The sequence below is a fragment of the Phocoena sinus genome, chromosome 14 (genome assembly GCF_008692025.1).
Source record: "Phocoena sinus isolate mPhoSin1 chromosome 14, mPhoSin1.pri, whole genome shotgun sequence".
NCBI classification, from domain to species: domain Eukaryota; kingdom Metazoa; phylum Chordata; class Mammalia; order Artiodactyla; family Phocoenidae; genus Phocoena; species Phocoena sinus.
This window is the reverse complement of record NC_045776.1, coordinates 62683862-62707446: the sequence shown is the minus strand read 5'-3', so window position 1 is coordinate 62707446 and position 23585 is coordinate 62683862.

Below are 23585 nucleotides of genomic sequence, written 5' to 3'. Positions count from 1 at the left end.
CCTGCCCAGGGTGTTCCTGGTGCCCCGTGAGGACTCTGCCAGCATAAAAGAGCCTGTTTGGACAGGAGTTGAGGGGGCAGAGGGCATGGGGCTTCCCAGAAGCCCCTGGAGGCAGCCAAGTTGGGGGGAGCCGGGCTTGCTGTGTGGGTGCAGGGGCGGCGCGTGGCCTGCAGGGCACCTGCAGGCTCCTCCTCTTGGTAGACCCCCCTCAGGCACGCAGTGTGTTTGACTCGGTGTGTTTTTCTTGGCTTGAATGAACAGGATTGGTTGCACTCTTTGTAATTTTTGGAATTGAAGGTATTTTTAACAAATGCAGCCAGTATCGTGGGAACATCCTGAAGTTGTGGCGTGTCTGGAGTCTACAGTCAGCCCCGTCCTGCCCCCTGCCTCCTTCCCTGCAGCTCCAAGTCACTCAGTGGATGTCTGTTCTTGTTTGTTTAGGTTTCAAACTGAGGCGTGGACAGAACCACAGAGACTGGCCCCCCTATAGTCACTTCTTTCTCCTGCTCCCGACCTGTGAAAGTAAAGTGGACAGTAGAAGGGGCCAGGCCGTCTGGCATGTTCCAGGCGGGCAGGTAGAGGCCTCCTGGCCCCTTGTGAGTTAACTGCAGGTTCTAGTTGGGAACAAGCAAAACAAAAGTGAGGTACGTCAGGAGTCATCAAGTTAGGAAGGTGGGGCATTCCCTGGTGGCCTAGTGGTTAGGATTCTGGGCTTTCACTGCCATGCCCCAGGTTCAACCCCTGGTTGGGGAACTGAGATCCCACTAAGGAAGTTGTATTAGTTATTTACTGCTGTGTAACAAAGCGCTACAAGCTTAGTGGCTTAAACAGCACAGTGTCTGCAGGTCAGGTCGGGTGCAGCTTCACTGGGGCCTCTGCTCAGTGTCTCTCACAAAGCTGCCATCAAGGTGTCAGTCGGGGCTGTGGTCTTATCAGAAGGCCCCACTGAAAAGGAAAGATTCTGTATGGACTCTGCTCCCAACGCTTTGCCTGTTATGTGTGTTCCAAACATTTTCTCCCAGCCCGCCAGTTCTCTCGTAACTTTCATTTTGGTGTCTTTTGTCTTAGAGAAGTCTAAGTGTTTATGAAGTCAAACTGATTGGTATTTTCGTTATGGCTCCTCAGAGCTGCATTTTGTGTATGCTGCTCCACATTTCCTCTGTTTCCTCAGTTTTTTTCTTCTGTCTCTCACCAGCGTCAATGTCCCTCAGACAGAGATCACCAGGGGCCATCTCTGGTCAGCAAGGCAGGAGGAGCCTGCACACCTCGGGATCTGAAGGGCGTCTCTGGGGCTGGGGGAGGGACTTCCAGGGTTTGGGGCTAGAGTTAGTTATGGGACATCTTGGTGGCGGGGGTACAGAGCTTGCTAGAAGAGTGAGTGACCATCTCTAGAACACACAACTCATGTGGTGCCACCGTCAGGCAGTCTGTCCAGGGCCATCTGTCCATTCCAGCTGCCATAACGGAATACCACAGGCCACCCAGACTACAGCAGACAGAAATTTGAGTCTGGTGGGGACCGCTTTCTGGTCCACGGCTGGTGCCTCCTCGCTGTGTCCTCACACAGGATGAGGGAGCTCTTGGGTCCCCTTTATGAGAGCACTAATCTGGCATGCGGGCCCCACCCTGATGATCCGGTCACCTCAAAGACCCCTCAACACCATCACCTTGGGGGTAGGATTTCCACCCATGAATCTGGGGGACACGGACATTGAGACCATTGCAACAGCTTATTTTAGAGCATCTGGCATTACACAGGGTGCCCACTGTGCTTGGTCGGGCAGGTTCGTGTTTGCTAGTCGGGGACCTTATGTTTCTGTTTCGATTCTCAGTTCCCCACAGCCTGTAGGCAGCAGGGCTTCAGCAGTTCCTCTCCCGGCCGTTCTCCTGGTCACCTCTGGAAGGAGGACATTCTATTCTGGGACCACAGCTTATCCAGACCTGCACCACTGGTCATGCATGTGTCAAGTCAAAATGGCTCTGAAACGATTGTGACGCCTGTGACGTTGGGCCATTTGCTGGGACAGCGGCTGTGTCACCTCCTTCTAGAACCCAAGCTCACATTCCCAGTGACGGCTCCACAGTAAACCCTGAGACCAGGGATTGCTTCACACGTGAAGCATGTCACAATGAACGATCATCATGACCGTTCGATGTGGCTCTTTCTCAGATGGCCAGGCCTCCTTTCCTTTGACCCAGACACAGTTGGCTCAGCTTTGCTGGATTTTGAAGAATTTGCTCTACACCTGGTGACTGTTGGTCAGGGTCTTGGGCTAAACAGCAGGTGTCCACTGGCTGTGCAGGACCTGGGCCGTTGTGGGACCCCCAAGGACATAAAAGCAGTCACGGGTGGAGCCCACAGCAGTGGGCAGGTGCAGGCTCACGCGTGCCCTGCTCTGGCCCACCCGCTCCTGGGACCCACACGCGGTCATGGTGCCATCGGCCCCGCCTGGAACGGCTGTCACGGTTCCCAGAAACGTCCTTCTGACACCTCTTCCACAAGGTCCAATTCCTGACCTTCACGAGGAGCAGGAGCCCTGAGGTGAATGTAGGTCACAAGCAGAAGGCCTGTCGACGAGACCAACTGGCCCAGATTCGTTTATTGTAATAACGCACTTTATCAGAACAGAGAACCCAGTTGAAGCATCACACAACTAGTTACTCACTTAGGCTGTCTTTGGGGAACAAGAAAATCTCTAGGTCTTTGATTTATCCCTTTAACTGAGTTATAAATATCAGCAATTGGCAGCATATTTAAACCCAGACACAATAGTTTTGTAGATAGTTATGTCTGTCTTTGGACAGGAATGTGAGTATTTTCTTAACCTGAAAGGCGCACTTACCTGGACCAGCGGGGTGGGGGGGGTGTCATCTGAGCCACCTTGGGCCATGCTTGGACCTCCCGCCTTCTGGCTACGGCACCATCCCAGAGGCTGCTGGGGGTGAAGGAGAGGAGTCCCCGGAGGAGGTGGGCTTCCTCAGCCTGCATCACACTCTGTGGGCTGGCGGCAGGGTGCTGAGGGGGGCCCTTCTTCGACTCCAGAAGGTGTCACAGGACACCCAGGTGTCTGGCGCCAGTCGGGGTCCTGAGCCCAGCCAGCCTCTGAGGGTTGGGTGGCCCCTCCCTGGGCCCCAACTGGACTGAATGTCCAGCAAGACCCTCTCAGGTGTAACTCCCTCTCAGGTGTTCTGAGAGAGTTCTGGGTGATCTGGAGTCCTGCCAACTGGACAGCTTGTCTCTAAGACGGGCTGGAGTCCCCTTTGTGTCAATGAAGCCTGGAGGAGGGTTTCTGGGAAGTACATACCTCCACCCCCAGGACCTGCTCTAGAGGTCACTCAGCCCTAAGGCCCTGGGGGTGCGGGGCAGGGGGCAGTGCAGCCAGAAGGAACCTCTGGTTCCAGCCCAGGTCTGAGCCCCTTGGGTGGACCATGCCCCAGGCCTGGCGGACACTCAGCTCAGATCTAGAAGTAGTTTTCTATTGTCCAGTGTCTAACACACCGAGGCCTCTCAGGCATGTGCCGATGGCACAGGCCACAGCACAACCCCCAAGCCCACCAAGAAGCTGTAATAGGCACCCAACCCCTCCCTGTGGGGAGAGGTGTCAGAGGAGGCCAGGTGGGAGCCAGGACTTGTGCCACCCAGCAATCAGGGGCCACCCCCACGGGGACTCAGGGCCCTGCCCAGAGTAGAGGAAAGGATTCGCTGTGGGTGTCGGTGGAGCCTGAGTGAGGAACCTGGACATCACAAGCTTCCAGAGCAGTGTCAGAAGACAAAACTGGACAAAGAGCAGGACACTTTTGGAGGTGATGGATATGTTCATTACCTTGATTGTTCATCAAACTGTACACTTTAAATGTGTGCAGTTTCTTGTATATCAGTTATACCTCAGGAAAGCTGTTTTAAAATAAAACAACTAAAACAGAAAAATTTTAAGATCCAGGGTCTCATAACATGATAATTCCCAGGCTTCAATAGAAAATCATTCATCATACCAAGAACCACAAAGTTAGTTCTTGGTACAACGAGACTGTTGAATGAAAAGACAGAGATTGGCAGATGGATTTAAAAACATGCCTCAACTCTATGCTATCTACAAGAAATTCATGTCAATCTATTTTATACAAATATTAGTCAAAGGAAAGCATACGGGGCTACATCAGGTGAAGTAGACTTCAAGGCAGAGAAAATTACCAGGGAAAGAGACTAACAATATGTAATAATAAAGGGTCAATCCACCAAGAAGACATAGCAATCCTAAATGTGTATGCATCAAACAACAAAGCTACAAAATATGTAAAAGAAAAACTGATACAACTAAAAGGAAAAATAGACAAATCTACAATTGCAATTAGAGACTTCAACACTCTTCTGTCAACAATTGATAGAAGAACTAGACCAAAAATCAGCAAGGAAGTAAAAGAAACAGCAACACCATCAACCAACAGGAGTTGACTGACATTTAGTGAACATTTTATCCCAACAATAGCAGAATACACATTCTTTCCAAGTGCCCTTGGAACATACACCAAGATAGACCACATCCTGGGCCATAAGACAAACCTCAACAATTTCCTGAAGTTTGAAGTCATGCAGAGTAGATTCTCCAACCACAGTGGATACAAACTAGATATCAATAAGAGAGAGAACAGGAAAACCTCCAAACACTTGGAAACCAAGTAACACACTTATACATAATCTATGGGGGGAACAAAAAAGGATCTCAAGGGAAATTTTTAAAAGTACATTGAACTGAGTGAAAATAAAATACCGCAGGTCAAAACTTGTAAACAGATAAAACAGTGCTGAAAGAAATTTATAGCACTAAATATATGTGTTAGAAAAGAGGGAAGGTCTTAAATCCATAATCTAAGCTCAAACCCCGGTATGCTAGGAAACGAAAAACAAAGTAAACCCAACACAAGCAGAAGGATGAAACTAATAAAAATAAGAGCCGAAATCAATGAAATTGAAAACAAAAATAATAGAGAAAATCAATGAAGAAAGAGTTGATCCTTTGAAAAGATCAATAACATTGACAAAACTCTAGCAGCACTGGCAAGGATAACACAAATTGCCAATATCAGGAATGAAACGGGACATTTCTAGGATGCTGCAGACATCAGAAGGATAATAAGGGAATATTACAACTGTATGCACATAAATTTGACTACTTAGGTAAAATGAACCAATCACTTAAAAAAAACAAACAAACCACAAACTACCACAACTTGCCCAATATGAAACAGATCATTTGAATAACTCTATTAAGGAAATTTAATTCATAATTTTAAAACTCCCCAAAAAGAAATCTCTAGGCCCATATAGTTTCAATGAGGAATTCTAAAAAATTGTTAAAGAAGAATTAACACCATTTCTATACAATCTCTCCTAGAAAATAGAAGAGGAGGAAACACTGCCCAGTTTGTTTTATACTGTTTGAATTACTCTGCTCTCAAAACCAGAAAAAGGCAATACAAAAAAAATAAAATCACAGAACACTATCCCTCATAAATATAGGCACACTAATCCTTAACAAAATATTAGCAAATAAAACTCATCGATGCATAAAGATAATTATAAACAGCATAACCAAGGCTGATTTATTCCTGGGATGCCAGGCTGGTTCAATGTTTACTGAGCAATCACAGTAATCCACCCTATTTATGGGCTAAAGAATAAGAATCACATGATCATAGCAATTGATGCAGAGAAAGCATTCAGCAAAATACCACACTCATTAATGATAAAAATTCTAAAAACAGAAATAAAGGAGAAACCTCCTCAACTTGATAAGGAGCATCTACACAATACCTACAGCTAGCATTATGCTTAATGGTGAAAGACTAAGTGCTCTTCCTCCAAGGTCAAGAATAAGACAACGGGGTCTGCTCTCACCACTCATTCAACACAGTGCTGGAAGTAACAGCCAGAGCAATGAGGCAAGAAAAGGAAATAAAAGGCATCCAGATAGGAAAGGAAGATATAAAACTGCTCCTGCTTGCAGATGACCTGACTGTAGATAGAAAATACCAAGGAATCTAAAAACAAACAAACAAATAAAAATCCTCCTAAAACTAATACTTGAGTTTGGCAAGGTCACAGGACATAATATAAACTTTCCAAAAGTTAATTGTATTTCTGTACATTAACAATAAATACATATCATTTGAAATTCTTCACAGGGACTTCCCTGGTGATGCAGTGGTTAAGAATCCACCTGCCAATGCAGGGGACACGGGTTTGAGCCCTGGTCTGGGAAGATCCCACATACCGCAGAGCAACTAAGCCTGTGTGCCACAACTACTGAGCGTGCACTCTAGAGCCCACGAGTCACAACTACTGAGCCCATGCACCACAACTGCTGAAGCCCACGAACCTAGAGCCCGTGCTCTGCAACAAGAGAAGCCACCACAATGAGAAGCCCGCACACCACAAAACAAAGAATAGCCCCTGCTCTCCGCAACTAGAGAAAGCCTGCGTGCAGCAGCAAAGACCCAACACAGCCAAAAATAAATAAATAAATAAATTAATTAATTTTAAACAATTCTTCACAAATTGTTGCAAGTCTAACAAAACAGATACAGAATTTGGACACAGAAAACTGTACAACACTGATGGAAGAAATAAGAAATGAGTTATTGATACACACAACCACCTGGATGAGTCGCCAGAAAATTATGCTGAGTGAAAAACACCAATCCTAAAAGGTCGAATGCTACAGGCAGACCTCAGAGATACTGAGGGTTTGGTTCCAGACCACTGAAATAAAGAGAATATTGCAATAAAGTGAGTCACACATATTTTTGGTTTCCCAGTGCAGATAAAAGTTATGTTTACACTGGACTGTAGACTATTAAGCGTGCAATAACATTATGTCAAAAAGACAACGTACATGCCTTAATTTAAAAATACTTTATTGCGGGACTTTCCTGGTGGTCCAGTGGTTAAGACTCCACGCTCCCAATGCAGGAAGACTGGGTTCGATCCCTTGTCAGGGAACTAGATCTCACATGCCTCAACTAAAAGATCCTGTGTACCGCAACTAAGACCCAGTGCAGCCAAATAAATAAATATTTTAAAATAAAGATAAAAATACTTTATTGCTAAAAAGTGCTAACCATCATCCGAGCAGTCATAGTAGTAACATCAAAGTTCACTGACCACAGATCACCACACAAATATAATAATAATGAAAAAGTTTGAAGTATTGCTAGAATTACCGAAATGTGACACAAAGACAAGAAGTGAGCAAATACTGTTGGGAAAATAGCACCAATAGGCTTGCTCTACACGGAGTTGCCACAAACCTTCAATTTGTCAAAAAAAAAAAAAAAAAAAAAAAAAAGCCGTATCTGTCAAGTGCAATAAAGCGAGGTGTGCCTGCATATGATTCCATTTCCGTTTATATACTGTTGAAATGAAAAAGATTATAAAAATGAAGAACAGATTAGTGGTTGCCAGGAGGTAGGGAGGGTGTGGGGACTGGAGGGAAGTGGACGTGGCTATAAAAGGCCACAGCAGGGATTCTATGTTGATGTACCACCTTCTGTCCTGATGGAGCCAATGTCAGCATCCGGGTTGAGATGTCACCACAGTTCTGCAAGATGTAACCATTGGGAGGAGCTGGGTGAAGGGTACCAGGGCACCCGAGGGATGGCATGGCATGGGGGTCCTCGCCTTGCACAGGGGCTGCTTGGGCAGCTGCCTGCCGGTCCCCCTCCCAGAGCCCGGTTATCTTCTGCTCTCAGTGTAGGCCTGGCTCCCTCTTGGGTCACAGTTGCCAAAGAAATGCATTACAGCACAGCAAGTTTTCCACACATCTGAGGAGTGGGGCCCTCGGGGGCAGGGACCTGCTGAGGGGGCTGGGAGGTGCTTCTCTGCATCCCAGTCTGCACACCTCGCCACCAGCCGCCTCTCCAGGCTGGCGCTCCCAACATGCCCTGTACAGAGAGACCCTGCCTGCCTGCAGCTGGGTGGACGGTGTGCACCAGAGGGGCCCTCTGCAAGGGCCGGTGGACAGACACCCCACCGGTCATCCGAAGGAAGTTGGAGGAGTGGGGCATCACAGCTACAGCGCCCTTGAGCCTGCAGTTTGCTTTTCAGTTTGTGGCCACAGCCAGCGAGTGTGGAAACCACAGCAGGATGGGCTCGAATGGCGCAACCCAGGGAGTTGCTTCACCTCCGTGTCCTCACTCTGCATCTTGCCCTCCTTCCTGCCCTCCTTCTGTCATTGGCCCCTCGCCCTTTCTTCTCTAACAGCCCAAGGACCCCGGCCATCTGCAGCCTACTGGGTGTGAGGCATCTCCCTGGAGATCTGGACGGCTGTTGACCCCACTACACTGTTCCCCCAGGACACTGGTCTGGTCTTTCTACCCCCAAAAAACCACCCTGGTTTCTTTCAACAAGTTACAGTGGGGCCCTTGACCTCTTCAGGGCAGCTCCCCGCAACCCCACACGAGCGGCTCTGGCACCTGGGACTTTGTGCTGTTTCCAGCCACTGCCCTGCCCTCGGCCATCTCTTCAGCCTGCCCTTCTCCAGGTTTGCGTGTCACGTGCTACATCGGGGAAGGGAAGCTCTGTCCCTGACCCCTCCCCCTCTCTTTTCTGGAGCCAGGGTTTGCTGGCACATCTTATCCCCCAGAACCAAGCCTTCGAGGCACGCCCCCGTCTGGGCTACTGCTCTGCAGTTCCAGATTGTTCCATGCTTGCAATGCCCGGTAACGAGGATGTCTGTCCACGCGTCTCCCCCTTGCCGGAGGTGTGTCCTCAGGACACATTCCCAGAGGTGGGGTTGCAGATCCCAGCGGAAAGGGATATGCAATCTCGTTAGATCCCTCCTGACTCCTCCACCCCCACCGTGTGCAGCCCCGGCCTGTAGGCGTGTGAGGCCTGCCTGTCCCCGCAGCCTCTGGCCGTGAGCTGTCCACCTCTGCGTGTCCGCTTGGCACTTCCTGGGTGTGAGTGAACCTGGGCTTCTGGCCCATTTTTACATTGTGTGTTAGGCATGGTCTGTATTTTGCCCATTCTCCTGTTTCCCCACCTTGATTGTTAAGAGTCTTTATATGTTCAGGATATTGGCACATAACTCCCAGATGTGCCCTCCCCACTCGTCATTTTCATTTCTTATGCTCCCTTTTTTCATGGGCAGGATGCGATTTTATGTCACGAATTTGTGTCTTTTCTTTTATTGTATGTAGAGTTTTGAGTCCCCATACCCCGCCTGCAAAGGAATTCACCCACATTTCAGTGTTTAGCTCCTGTGTGGTTTCGTTTGTTAATTTTGATATGGTCCATTGCAGTTTCCTTCCGTAAAGGTGTGCATCTAATTTTACCTGTTTCTAAATGACTTCCTAGCTGTCCCAGTGTCATTTATTTTTAGGAAGCCCATCTTTCCCCCAACTTTGTTATATATTGAATCTCCATGTTATATATTGAATCTCCAATTGAACTTGGGTCTGTTCCTGAATCTTTTATATCAATGCAAGCCATGTGCATAATTTAAAATTTTCTAGGAGCCATGTTAAAAAAGTAAAGAGAAACAGGTGAGACTAATTTTAATATGTTTAACTTAATATATCCAAATGTCACTTCAATGTGCAGGCAGTATAAACACACGATTAATGCATTGGTTGCCTTTTTGGCTCACAAGACTGGGTGTGCTGTTCTCCGTCAGGACCACCACATCCCAGGGCTCAGTGGCCGAGTGGACACGCAAGCGGCCGTGTGGACACGCAGGGATGTGCCATCCTGTCCCTTCCGCCCGTCTGCTTGGGGCCCACCCTGCGCTGTGATCACTGTGAGAGTGTAGTGGGTGTTCGCGTGTCTGGCGGGGCCATATTCCTCTCCCCACTGGGGCTGTCTACTCAATGCCGGTGCCTCTCTCCCCAGAGAACTTTCTCATTCTCCAGAGGGAACTGTCTTTTGGAAGCACTGGGGGCAGCTGGCATTTTGGTGAGAAAGCATGAGAAATTTCTATTTGTTTGGGAATTTGTTCTAGGAAAATTTGTCTCTCTCGTTTTGCTAATGGAAGTCTGTTCATCTGTTAGATTCTGTGAGATGACTTCTTAATTTGAATATTGAATTTTCTTCTGATTCTCAAATCAGCTTTGAGGTAACTTCTTAGGAAATTTGACAAACTGTGAAAATAAAAATAGAAGCCAGTAATATACCTTATTATTGCTGTCTAATTAGGTGAATGCCTGGCTTCCTAGGCTGCTGGGATGTAATTCTGAACAAAATTGGCTGTGTTTTTCTTTTTAGGACGCTGTGTCTGTGCTAATATCTCTGACTTTACACGCAGCAAACTTTAGTTGCCTTTCTGCAAACCCTGGCTTTTTCTGTTTGTTCCATTTCGCTCTTTCCGCCGTGGACGATCCTTCACTGTAAGACTCCTGCCCAGCAGAGCCCCAGACGTGGTTTTTGGCGGGGAGTTTGTGCTCTGGGCCTGAGCATTGCCGTGGGAAGGCCAAGTGCTTCCTGCCTGCCTCCTGCTCTGAATTCCAGACTCTGGTCTGGCCACTGGGGCGACCACACGGCTGGACCTCTGTGCGAGGCTGTGCGAGGAAGGAAGAGGAGGGAAGAAAGCCCAAGCTGACCGGCTTTGCAGACACCCGTCACCATTAGTCAGCTCGCTGCAGAACGGGACCTTCAGGTTCTCACCGAGAGTGGGGCTCAGGGCAGGGCTGCTGTGTCTGCACAAGGAGCCGGTTTGGGGAAGGGCCACCGGCTCCTCCCTGCCCAGCAAACGCCCCTCAGCTGGGTGGGGCGGCCTCGTCCCTGGGCTCCCTCTCTCTTCCTCAGTTTGGCCTCCAAAGGCGATCTAACCTAACCCTAACCCTAACTGAGTCCCAGGATTCAAGCTTCCAGAACATGAAAGTTCCCACGTCGAGAACCCCTTCCCGTTGCCCACTGATGGGCAGCTTCTCGGTGTCCCTCTGGGGCGCCTTATGCGTGTGCCAGCACAGATGTGCATGCATAAACACGTTTTCTGTTGGGCCGCCTTTTCCGCCCACAGGTCTGCAACTGTTTGTCTGGGTTTTTTTTTATTATTATTATAACAACACATCATGAGATCTGCCCTCTTAACAAATGTTTTACAGTTTTGTTAACTATGGGGACATCGTACAGCGCGTCCTAGAACTTAATCATCCTGCAAAACTGAAACTTTATACCCATTGAACTATTTTTTATTATTTTTTTTAAAGAATTGCAGCAAAATACACATAACACAAAGTTTACCATCTTAACCATTTTTAAGTGTACCATTCAGGAGCATTAAGTACATTCACATTGTCGTGCAACCATCACCACCATCATCTCCAGAACTTTCCATCTTCCCACACTGATACTCTATACCTATTAAACACTGACTACCCCCTCCCCCAGCCCCTGCACCCACCATCTACTTTCTATCTCTGTGAATCTGATGACTCCAGGGACCTCAAGTAAGTGGAATCACACAGTATTTGTCCTTCTGTGTCTGGCTATTTCACTGAGCATCATGTCCTCAGGGTTCATCCCCGTTGTAGCCTGTGTCACAGTGTCCCTCCTCCTAAGGCCCCACAATATTCCATCGTATGTACAGACCACATGTGTTCACGATGCTCCTGGCAGGACTCAGAGATGAAGGAGTGGGGAGTGGGGGGAGGAGCCAAAAGCCGGTGCAGGGAGCAGCCTGAGGCCCTGGGAGCTGAGGGGGTGTGCCAGGTGTGCCCAGGTGCACCCAGGCACCCTCCTCTCCCTGGGGCCAGCCCAATCCTCATTCCACACACAATGGACACAGTCCCTGCCCTCATGCCTCCTTCCTCCTAGATGGAGGAGATGGACAGTAAATCCAGGTGATCAGGGAAACAGAGTGACCTTAGGGTCCAGTAACTCCACTCAGCTGGACATTTACCCCAGAGGGGCAAAAATGTGTGTCCACACGAAGACATATCCCGACTGCTCGTACCAGCCTGTTCATAATAGACAAAGAGTAGAGACAACCCAAGTGTCCATCAGCAGACGGGTGGACCACAAAGTGTGGTCCATCCACACAATGGAATGAAGTTCTGGCACAGGCTGCCCCGTGGACGATCCTTGAGAGTGGATGCTCAGTGAAATAAGCCAGACACAAAGGGCCACATATCATGTGATTCCATTTATAGGAAATGTCCAGGGTGGGCAGATCCGTAGACCTAGAAAGTAGATTAGGGATTCCCGGGGGCTGGGGGAGGGGTGGGGAGTAACTGCTAACGGGTTTCTTTTGGGCGATGGAGAATAGTGATTGATGCACAGCTTTGGAATGTACTGAAATCCACTGAATTGCACCCTTTATAAGGGGGGGTTTTCTGGCAAATTATGCCTCGATAGGACGCCTTCTAAATGTGCTTGTGGTGATTGTTGCTCAGCCCTGGGAACGTCCTGGAAACCTTTTAATGGTGCACACTAGATGGTGAATTGTGCGGTAATGAATTGTCTCAATAAAGTTATTATTTAAAAAAAACATAGGCACACGGCGAGGGGACTGGGGCGAGCTTGGTATGTTTAAGGGGAGGCGAGGAGGCCTGTTGGCTGAGTCTGGGGTGAAGGAGGAACTGAGGCAGGTGTGGGAGCAGGGGCTCAGCTCCTCCTGCAGGGCTGTGTGCATGGCAAGGGTGGAGCCTAAGGCCTGAACTATGGTTCTAAAGGGCCCCCACTGCGGGCAGGGGTGAGTGTGGGCCAGACCCAAGGCCTGCGCTGTGGTGATGCAGACGAGGGTGGCGCTGGGTGCTATCACGGGCCGAACTGTGTCCCCCAAATTCATATGCTGAAGCCCTAACCCCAGTGCCTCAGAATGTGACTGTATTTGGAGATAGGCCTTTATTTTTTTAGTTTTTAATTTTTTTCGGCCGTGCCGCTCAGCTTGTTGGACCTTAGTTCCCTGATCAGGGATTAAACCTGGGCCTTCGGCAGCGAGAACGCAGAGTCCTAACCACTGGACCGCCAGGGAGTTCCCAAGGTGGGCCTTTCAAGAGGTGATTAAGGTAAAATGAGGTCACTTGGGTGGGGCTCTCACCCAACAGGACTGTTGTCCTTATAAGAAAGGAGATCAGGACACGGAGACTACGGTGTGTACTCGCCAAGGAGAGAGAGGCCTTGAGAGGAGCCAGTCCCCAACAACACCTCCTCAGCCTCAGGCTTCCAGCCTCCAGACTGCAGGGAAGTAGATCCCTGCTGTCTAAACCCTGGGGCAGTGGTGCTTGTTACAGCAGCCCCAGCTCACTGCTTCAGGGCTGACAGAGCCAAGTGAGGCTTCATGAATGCATTTCAGGAGCAGAATCCACGCTGGATGTGGAGGGAGGGGGAGGGGAGAAGCAGTGTGATTTGAGATTCAGGTTTGAGGCACTGGTGGGTGGTGGTGACGCCACAAGTGAGACGGGAAAGCCGGGCAGGAGCGGAGCGGGCCCCCGAGAGTATCACTTGCTGCTGCCGTAAGCAGGACGAGGACACAGCCGGCCCTGGGCAGCCCCGAGCTGAGCTTGGTCTGCAGCCCCCTTCACAGGCTCCCGAGCCAGGGCAAGGTCGCCTCACTGCCTGCACTGAAGCAGATGAAAACAAAAACTGAGAGGGACCCTTGACCAAGCAAAGACTCTGCAGTGGGAGGGGAAGATGGCAGAGCCCAGGAGGCTGCTGGAGGAGGTGGGGCCGGTGGTCCCCAGACCATCTCCCCCATCCTGGACTGGACCCAAGATGCCAGGAGTTTGCTGCACGCAGCATGGTGTCTTTGGGGAGGGTCATGCAACTTGACCCCCATCAACAGTGAGTCTGAAGGGTCTCCTTGGATCCGTGAGTTGGGAAGGGGAGGGGGCGGTGAATGCAGGAAGAACACTGAGACAGTCTCAGATTCTCTGGGCCCAGGAGGCGGGGGGTGGGGGTGTCAACGCCTTGGAGAGAGCCCCCAAACACAGCCGGTACCCCCTCCCCGGCCACCCGACAGCACTGGGCCTGTCCTGGGCAGGCAGGCGGGGGCGTGGCTGCCAGCACGGAATGCACCCCCTCACTCAGCGTTTCCCAGAGCCTGAGACGCTGTTCTCAGCTCTGACGTCCTCCACGGGAACCCTGGCCAACCCAAACACGCCTGTGTGGGGCTTCCTTTCTGAGTCAGAGCAGTGTGGCCACGGGCTCTCCTTCTCTGTCCCTGAGCCCCGTCACCCACCCAGTCCTTAGCAGTCCTCAGCCCCCGGACCCGTCCCCGTCCCCATGGGATACAGACTCTGGCGCCCAGCACGATGTCTCAGAGGCACATGGGGGTCACAGGTCCCCACCCCCACGTCTGACCACACACCTCAGGTGGCCACTCCCCCCCTCTGTCCCTCCCTTGTCCTGCAGGCCTCAAGGTAACTCACCTCGATGGGGGAGTCTCCCCACCCCCGATCCAGGTCACCCCCAACCGCTGGCCCAGAGACAGGTCAATATTGATTATCCAGGCTCTGAACAGAGAGAAAAAGCACTGGCCAAAAAAGATGAGATTTTACAGACTGTATTTTCCAGACAGTCATGACATGTCTTCCAGCCCACACGTTCTCCTGGAGCCTTGATGCCCCCTTGAACGTAAGGGAACTTATCTATATCATTGACAGTGGGTCACAGCACAAGTGATGCTGCACAACTTCCAAGGCTGGGGACTCGAGGCCCCACCATGCGGGATGCCAGGCCAGCCCCCTGCAGAGATGGGAAGAAGCTCCAAGACTTCATGGAAAGGGAGGCGTCCAGACAGCTGCTCCAGCTCTAGACCCTGCCTGAAATCACACGAACTACCCAGCTGAGCCCTCCTGAATTTCTGACCCATAGAAACCATGGTAGATTAAAGAATGACTAAATTGATGTTTTAAGTCACTATGTTTTGAATTGTTTTGCAGCAACAGATAACCATTTCAGAATAGGGTCCAGAAAAGAGATCCACAAGATAGCCAAAATCTTGATTTTCATCAAAGGTGTCATGGCAATTCAATGGAGAAAGTTAAATTTTTTCAACAAATGGTGCTAGAACTGTTGGATAAACTTGGGTGGGGGTGCATTATGACCTCTACCTAACACCATACACAAAAATTAATTCACGATGGATCACAGTCCTAAATAACACTGAAACTATAAAGCTTATAGAAAAACAGAAAAGCATATACTCATGACCTTGGAGTAAGTAGGCAAAGATTTCTTGGAGAGGCCAAAAGAAGCTTGAGATAGAAAATGAAAAATCCATAAATTGGAATTTATCAAAATTATAAACATCTGTTTCTTAAAAGACATCATTAAGAAAATGAAAACTGGGACTTCCCTGGCAGTCCAGTGGTTAAGACTCCAAGCTTCTAATGCAGGGGGCATGGGTTCGATCCCTGGTCGGGGAACTAAGATCCCATAGGCCGTGCAGTGTGGCCAAAAAATTTAAGAAAGAAAGAAAACCAAGCCACTGTCTGGGAGAAAATATTTGCAGTGAACATACCTGGCATTGGACTTATACCCAGAATATATAAAGAACTCCTGCAAATCAATTATAAAAAACAATCCAATTTAAACATGGGCAAAAGATTTGAATAAACATTTTATAAAAGAAGACATACAAATGGCCAATAAGCACCAAAGAGAGACTCAGCATCGTTAGTCATCAGGGAGATACAAATGAAAAGTGCAGAGAGAGACCACTATGTGCTGATTAGAATAGCTAAAATAAGAGACTGATAAGTGTTGGCAAGGATGCAGAGCAACTGGAACTCTCATACTCTGCTGGTGGGAATAAAATGGTACAACCCCTTTGGAAACAGTTTGACAGTGTCTTATAAAGTTAAACATTCAGCTCTATGATTCAGTCATTCTACTCCTAATTATGTACCCAAGAGAAAAGGAAATATATGTCCAAACAAAGATTTGTACATGCATGCTCATAGCAGCTGTATTTGTAATAGCCAGAAACTGGAAATAACTCAAATGTCCATCAGTGGTGAATGGATAAAAAATTGTGGTATATCTATACAATAGAATATTACTCAGCAGTAAAAAAAAAAAATAATGAACTATTGATACACTTATCAACATGGATTAATCTCAAAATAATTATGCTGAGTTAAAGTAAGATTTTAAAAATATATATTGTATAATTCCCTTTATTTGAAGTTCTACACAGGCAAAATTAATCTGTGGTGACAGAAAGCAGATCTGTGGTTGCTTGGGGCTTGAGGGGCTGATAGTGGTGGTGGGATTGACTGGGAAGGGGCATGGGAAACTATACGGGGTAATGACAATGGCTCTTGATTGAGGTTTCAGTTATATAGGTCTATACATTTGTCAAAATTCAATGAACTAAAAAAAAAAAAAAATTCAATGAACTGAGCACTAAGATCTGTGCATTTCATTGCATGTAAATTTTACTTCAACAAAATAATTTAAAATAAACCAAAAAAGTGAAATGAGTGACCAATCTGTTAAATGGGTTAAAATAACAATGTTAGCTATTCTAGTTCCTTTGCTTTTCCGTACAAATTTTAGAACATCCTTGTCCATATCTACAAAAAATCATGCAGGGATTTTGATATTTTTATATATAGGAATTTGATAGGAATAACTATATATCAATTTGGGGAGAACTAACATCTTTACAATGTTGAGCATTCCTATCCATGAACATGGTACGTCTCTCCTTTTCTTTAGATATTCTTTGATTTCTTTCGTCTGCATTTTGCTGTTCTCAGCATATAGATCCTATACATGTTTTGTTAGATTTACACCTGTCTCATTTTTTTGAAAGATTTTAATTTTGGTTTCTTTCTCTTTTTTTTTGGCTGCGCCATGAGGCTTGCGGAATCTTAGTTCCCCAACCAGGGATTGAACCCGGGTCCTCGGCAGTGAGAGCAGGGAGTCCTAACTACTGACCGCCAGGGAATTCCCTAATTTTGGTTTCCATGTGTCCATTTCTAGTATATAGGAACACAATTGATTTTTGTATGCTGACCTTGTATTTGGCAACCTTGCTGAAGTGAGAAGAAACAGTCTACCTGATTTCTTTACATTCTATGTATTTATATATATTCTATAGCCAAAGTTATTAAAACTGTATGGTAGTAGCAGAGGGATAGACACTTAGGCCAGTGAAACAGAGTAGAGTATCCAGAAATAGCTACACATGCCCAGGTGATTTTTGACAAAAGTTCAAAAGCAATTCAATCAAGGAAGGAGGCAACAAATGTTGTGGGAGCAAGTGGACGTTCACAAACAAACAAAAACTTCAACCTAAATTTTGCACTTTATATAAAAATTAACTCAAAATAAAATCATGGACTTAAATTTAAAATGTAAAACTAAAATTTTAGGGAATAAAAGAGAAAATCTTTAGGATTTAGGGCTAAGCAACAAATTCTTAGATTTGACCCCCAAAGCATGAGCCATAAAAAGAAAGGTGGGCAGGGTGGTCGAAGCAGGGACAGTTAGGGTATCATGGCACCCAGAAGGTTCTCTGAAGATGGCCCAAGGTCCAGGGTGTAGGGCGGCCCATGGTGGGGCTGGGCGTGCGGACCAGGTGTGGCGAGGCTGGGATGAGGTGGGTCTCAGGAATCCTCAGCCAGCTCCTCTTGGGAGAAACATCAGTTCAAGTTCTTTGCCCTTTTTGAATTAAGTTGTCTTTTTGTTGTTGATGGTCTCTCTTTTTCATTCTCAAAATAACCTCGAGGACTAGGTGCAGCCAAAACAGTCCCGCTGGGCCCTGGGAAACTGACGCAGGCCCACTCCAGACCTCAGGACAGCTGGGCCACAGCATCCGAGGGCTCGGAGGGGCTCTGGTTGGACCCCTGCTTAGACTCGGGTCATTTGTGGGAACTATGGACCCAGGCCCTGGGCAGGAGGTCTGGCAGAGCCTTCAGGGCTGTCTTGGCAGCCAGTCCCAAACCCGGTGTGCTGGGCCCACTCCCAGTGGCATGCAAGTGGGGGACCAGCCCAGCAATGCCCCACGATGCCCTCCTCACCCTTCTCTGCTTTTCTGGGGCCCCCCTACCCTGCTCCAGCCCTCATGCCCAGCCTCTCCTCTCTCCAGGCCTGGGTCAGCATCTCATGGGGGCCTGTGGCCTATTGGCCCCCCAGTGTGAAACCCAGGGAAGGAGGGAGGAACCCCCACTTCCTCCTACCTGTGCTGCTGTGTGATGCAGCCGGGCAGGGCAGCAGCCACGGGGCAGGCGAGTGGCACAGTCCTGCCCACCCGGTGCCCTCCGCCTGTTGGAAGGATAGGGTCAGCTATCACTGGTACCTCCTGCCTAGGAGACCAGGCCCACCTGAGAGCTGGGGGGTGACAGCCTGGGGCAGGACTCCCCCCGCCAGAAGGTGCTGGCACCCAAGGGCACTTGTGAAGAGTCATGGCTGCAAAGATGAGCCTTTGGCAAGAGCTTGAGGGAGGGGAGTGAGGCCCCGTGGCTCCTTTCTCCCTCATGGTCCCTTTGGGTGGCCCCAGGTCCAGCTCCCAAATGCACCCTGGTGATGCTTCTTTGATCAGAACGTGCTCGCCCAGCCCTGATGGGATGCTGGCTGGAAGCGTTCAGGCTTGGCAGCCGAGTGGGTGCCTCCCCCTCCATTCCGAGCCACTGGTGATTTGAGGCTCAGGGGCTCCTGTTGCTGCTCCCCCACATAGAGGGGACCCCAGCTGTGGTTCCCCTCAGCCTTGGAGCAGCCCCACGGTCTCAGCAGTGTGTGCCTCGGGTGGGCAGAGTTCTGCAGAGGAGCCCCTGGCGGCCTGCAGCCAGAACAAGGGGTGGGGAGGGGAATGAGCTGAAACTCTGGATCCTTGCCCTTCCCTGGAGTGGCCGGGGCCTGCTGCCCGTGTGCTTGGGGCGGTTGCTGTGCCTGGGCAGGGGGAGCTGGAGCCCTCCCCACAGCTGAGTCCATCCTGTTTACTCCCGAGGGATTTTCTGACCTGTCTCTGACCTGACGATCACATGACAGACAGCAGACACGGGGCTGGGATGCCGTGGGGAGCTGGAGCCAGCCTTTGGAACCCCAACACTCGTCCTTCCCTGGTAGAAAGGCGGTCACGGGGGAGGGCGCCGCCTGGCTGGCTGCCTCGGGATCTGGGTCACTGTGCACTGCCTTTTGCAAGTGTGTGCTCCCATGGGATTTTTAAATGCATGAGCACCTCTGGGAGCATCTCCTTGTTAGCGCCATTTCCCATCTCCACCTCTGCCACTCTTGAAAGCCCAGAACTGCACCGAGGACAGTCAGAGGTCCAGCATACAGTGGGGGAGGCCCTAGCCATTCCCCGACCACTCCCACGTGCATCCCTTCAGAGGGCCAGGGGCACACGGTCAGGCAGCGCCAACTTGCTGAGTCACACGGAACTGAGCATCCTCTCCTAGGGACCATGTCTCATCGTCAGTGGATGGAGTCCCCCTGACCCTTGCCGGGGAGGGGACGCCCACTGCTGCTCTGGGTCCCTCGGCTGGCCCACTGCCGCCGAGCACAGGCGTCCTTTGTCCCTCTGTCCAGCTGCCCAGTGAATGGGGAACGTGGTGTGGACCAAGGCTCTGCCCCCTTGGAACCCTGCTCTGTCCCCTGCAGCACACGGGCCGCTGTGGCAGGGCTGGCAATGCCCTCCTGGCTGGGCAGCTGCTCTGGACTGTGTGTCCCTTTGATGGATGGGCCTGTCGTCCACCAGAGGTGAGAACTCACTCGTCGTGACCCCGTTACACTGATCTAACGAGAGATGAAGGAAAGCATTCTCCTCAGCCCTTCCCTACATACACGTGTCTCCCCCCAACCCCGTGTTCTAGGCAGCCGCCGCCAGGGCTCCCTGGGCAGGGCTGTCTGGGCAGAGGGCACCGGAGGCTCAGAGCCACGGGGCACACCCACCAATGCGGGGTAGAAGGTGCAAGCAGGGGAGCCCAGGTGCCCGGGTGGCTGAGCCAGGGCAACAGAACTAGGGAGGTTGGGGTGAGGGAGCAGCGCCCGTGAGTGGTCAAAGGCAGGGTCGGAAGGCAGAAGGGGTGAATGGGGCTGCTTGACAGGACAGGTCACATCCCTCTGTGGGCCGAGGTCTGTGCTCTGAGGTCCCCATTCAGCTGTTTGCTCTCACTGGGCTCTGAACCCCGCTTCCTGGTCTGTGCACCAGCCCACCAATGCCCACTCCCAGCACGTGGCAGGGCTGCCTAGAGAGGGCCGTGTAGGTGGGAGGCCGGAAGAGTGCCCTGTGCCTGCCCCCTCGCCCCTGTGGAGTTGGGGGTGGGAAAGGTGACTCACCTTCCTGCACACCAGGAGCTACCCTGAAAGAGGAGGACCCCAGGACCCCGGCCTGGGCTCCCCCATGGCCCCAGCATCACACACTGAGGAGCGGGGGCCTCAGAGGGGACAGTCCCTGAGCCAGAAGCAGGTGGACGCCGCACGGCAGTGTCCAGGATAGCATGGCAGGCGGGGCTGGATGTGGAAATTGGCCAAGCAGGTGGGGGTGGGGGGCAGATCATGGTGGGTGCTCACCATGGGCGGGGCCCTGAGCAGAGCACCTCCCATCGACCAGAGCGGCAGGTCCTCCTCTTGGGCTGACACTGAGTTTGACCTGGGCCTGCTCTGCACACTGGTCCCAAACCCAGCCACAGATTCCCAGGAACAACCCAGGGGACCAACTTGGGGCCAGTTGGGGTGGGCTGTGGGAATCACAGCCTTGAGCCTTGTCTGGGGGAGTGGGCCTCCCCGTTGCTGGGGCTTCTCCAAGGGCTGTCGGAGCAGGAGGGCTGTCTCCAGGCTCCTGGTTTTGGGAGCCTCACGTCCCGGGAAGGGCAGGTCTGACTCGAGCCCCACACCATCACCACGAGGACTGCAGTCCCAGCCACGTGGGGTCTGAGGCTCCGAGCAGGTCTGGATGCAGGGATAGGGGCGAGGTTGTCACTGCACATCAGGAAGTTTTCTGTCAGTGGATTAACTCCCTTTTGAGTTGACTAAGGTCCTTCTTTGTCCCCCTGAAGGGCAGTGTGTTTCTTCTCTTTCCGTCATGGCCCTTTCTTCAAAGAGGTGGTTTGACCTCCTTGGGCTGGCGTGACCTGCAGGCCCTTCCCTCCAGCCCCCCGTGAGGGGGTGTCGATGACAAAGCTGCGTCCAGCTCGGCTTCTGCCCTCGTCCTTGGCCTCAGATGGACTGTTCTGGAGCTTTGTCACCAGTGGCCCCTGCTCCACCTGACACCCATGTGTCACCTGGACAAACTGCTTACCTCCATGGTGTTCACTTCACGGTGAACCGTCGCCGTGGTTCACATGGAGGCACAAGCTCCTGTCTGTCCTGTGTGACCACAGATGCCCACAAGCCTGTGCTGAAAGAGAGATACCTAAATGTATCTCTAAATGTATCTCTAAATGTAGCCTCTTGGGCTTCCCTGGTGGCGCAGTGGTTGAGAGTCCGCCTGCCGATGCAGGGGACGCGGGTTCGTGCCCCGGCCCGGGAGGATCCCACATGCCGTGGAGCGGCTGGGCCCGTGAGCCATGGCCGCTGAGCCTGGGCGTCCGGAGCCTGTGCTCTGCAACGGGAGAGGCCACAACAATGAGAGGCCCACGTACCGCAAAAAAAAAAAAAAAAAAAGTTTAAATGTAGCCTCTTGAGAATTTCCTAACTAAAAAGAGTTTTTTTTCTGAAAAGCATCAAGCTATTTGTAGCCCACGTTGGTTGAAGAGATTTTTCTGGGTGTAGCTTATTTTTTCACTCATTAACTTCTTTTTCTTATGAATTAAAAAGTAGCATTTTTCCCACCCAGGAACATCTTCCTTACTTGTCTCTGTACCACAGCCAGCATTTCTGCTCCTGTGGGGGGAGCAGGCTCAGACCCCACCAGGGAGGCTGGGTTTTTCTCCAACCACAGCCCTGAAGTGGGAAGTGCAATGGCTGGGCCACACCTACCATGCTCCTTCCCAAAGTCACACGTCCCCAGGGTTTGCCCTTTGATGGGCAGGGGATGTGTAAGTGTTTCACTTGGCCGTCAGTTGGCAGCATCCAGGCTCAAGAAACCAGAAAAGGCCCTTTGCCGTCCCACCTGGCAGAGCTGGAGACGCATCCTCTGAATCCGCTGGCCAGTGCCCAGGCTCTTACTTTGCCTGTCCAGCCATGGATGCTGTCACCTGAGGTCTCCAACTAGACGGGGCAGCCCCAGTGTCTGTGGTGGGATCCAGGCTGTCCCCTGGACTCACAGTGGTAGGCGACCACAGCCCCAAGGCTCAAAGCGGGCCCCTCCCCTTTCCTGGCCAGCAGCCCGCAGTCACCCCCAGGGATTTCACAGGAGGCCTGACCCAGGCCTGCCCTTGACGTCTGCTTCCGGGAGCGGCTCCCCGTCCTCTTTCCATCAGCTCCATGCTGGTTCTCCAGGCCTGAGATGCTGGGCTCTAGCCCAACTGCGCTTATGCACACACTCCTTTGGATACTTACTTTAATGAAAAAGACCCTGTTTATGTGGTGCCCCTCACCCTTTCTGGTCCCATCTCCAGGATTGTTTTACAATCCGTGATTTAGCCAAGCTAGGCCCTTGACCTACAGTCCAGTGCCTTCAAGGCCGTGTTCAAACCCCCTGACAGGGGGCTGCCTGGAGCCCTTCCCGACCCAAGGAGGGCAGTGCTGTTGGGCACTTTGCAGGGGCACATCTGCCCTGTTGGGGACAGGCTCCTGTCTCTCCTCCTATGTCTCCACAGGCACAAGCTCGCCTGGCTCAGTCTGTGCTAAATGTCGAACTGTCACGTTTCACTGCCCGATTGACCCATTTTGCAAAGCTCCAGGTCCCCTGAGACAGGGTTCTCACCAAGCCCCTCAGGGCTGATGAAGGCTCAGAAGTCCTGCCTGGCACTCAGAGTGTCCCCTCCGGCCCCATTCCCTTATCCACAATTCCAAATTCCCTAAAGATCTGAAACAAAGGTTTTCAAAACTTGGTGGCAAAGCCAGCCTTGAACTGATATACATTTACTCTGATCTTTATTTATTCCAGTTCGTGTGAACAGTTGTGCTTCAGTACAAAAATCTTTTAAAAAAATTTTTTTAATATCGTTTGGCCACGCAGAGCGGCATGCAGGACCTTAGTTCCCCAACAAGGGATCAAACCAGCACGGAGTGGAAGTGCAGAGTCTTAACCACTGGACCACCAGGGAAGTCCCTCAGTACAAAAATCTTAATGTGCCTGATTACGGGGTGCAGCCCCAGCGTCCAATGAGGTATCATGCAATGTATGAGATGTACAAAAATTCTGAATTCCAAACACATTTGGCCCCAAGGCCTGGGTGAGGGGTGGGGGCGGTGGACCGTCCCCACACAACGCAGTGCTGGAGCAGGCGACAGTCTGGTAAAGGGAAACAGGCTCAACCTGGCCCCAGGATTTCGCAGAGTGATGGTGCTGCTCTCGTGGCTTTTTCACTTAGAGGTGAAACAACTCTGCCCGGTGCTGGTGCTCAGAGGTGGAGGAGCCCACAGGCCAGCGGAGGGAGGAAGGGGTGCAGGAGGGCAGGGAGGGACGGGGCTTCCTGCCTGTGGAGGGGGCAGCAGGCCTTCTCCCACACAGGACCCTCCCTCACCTGGGAAGCTGGTGACCACTGGCCCAACTGTCACTTTCTGCGGGACTGAAAGCTCCAGACGTGCC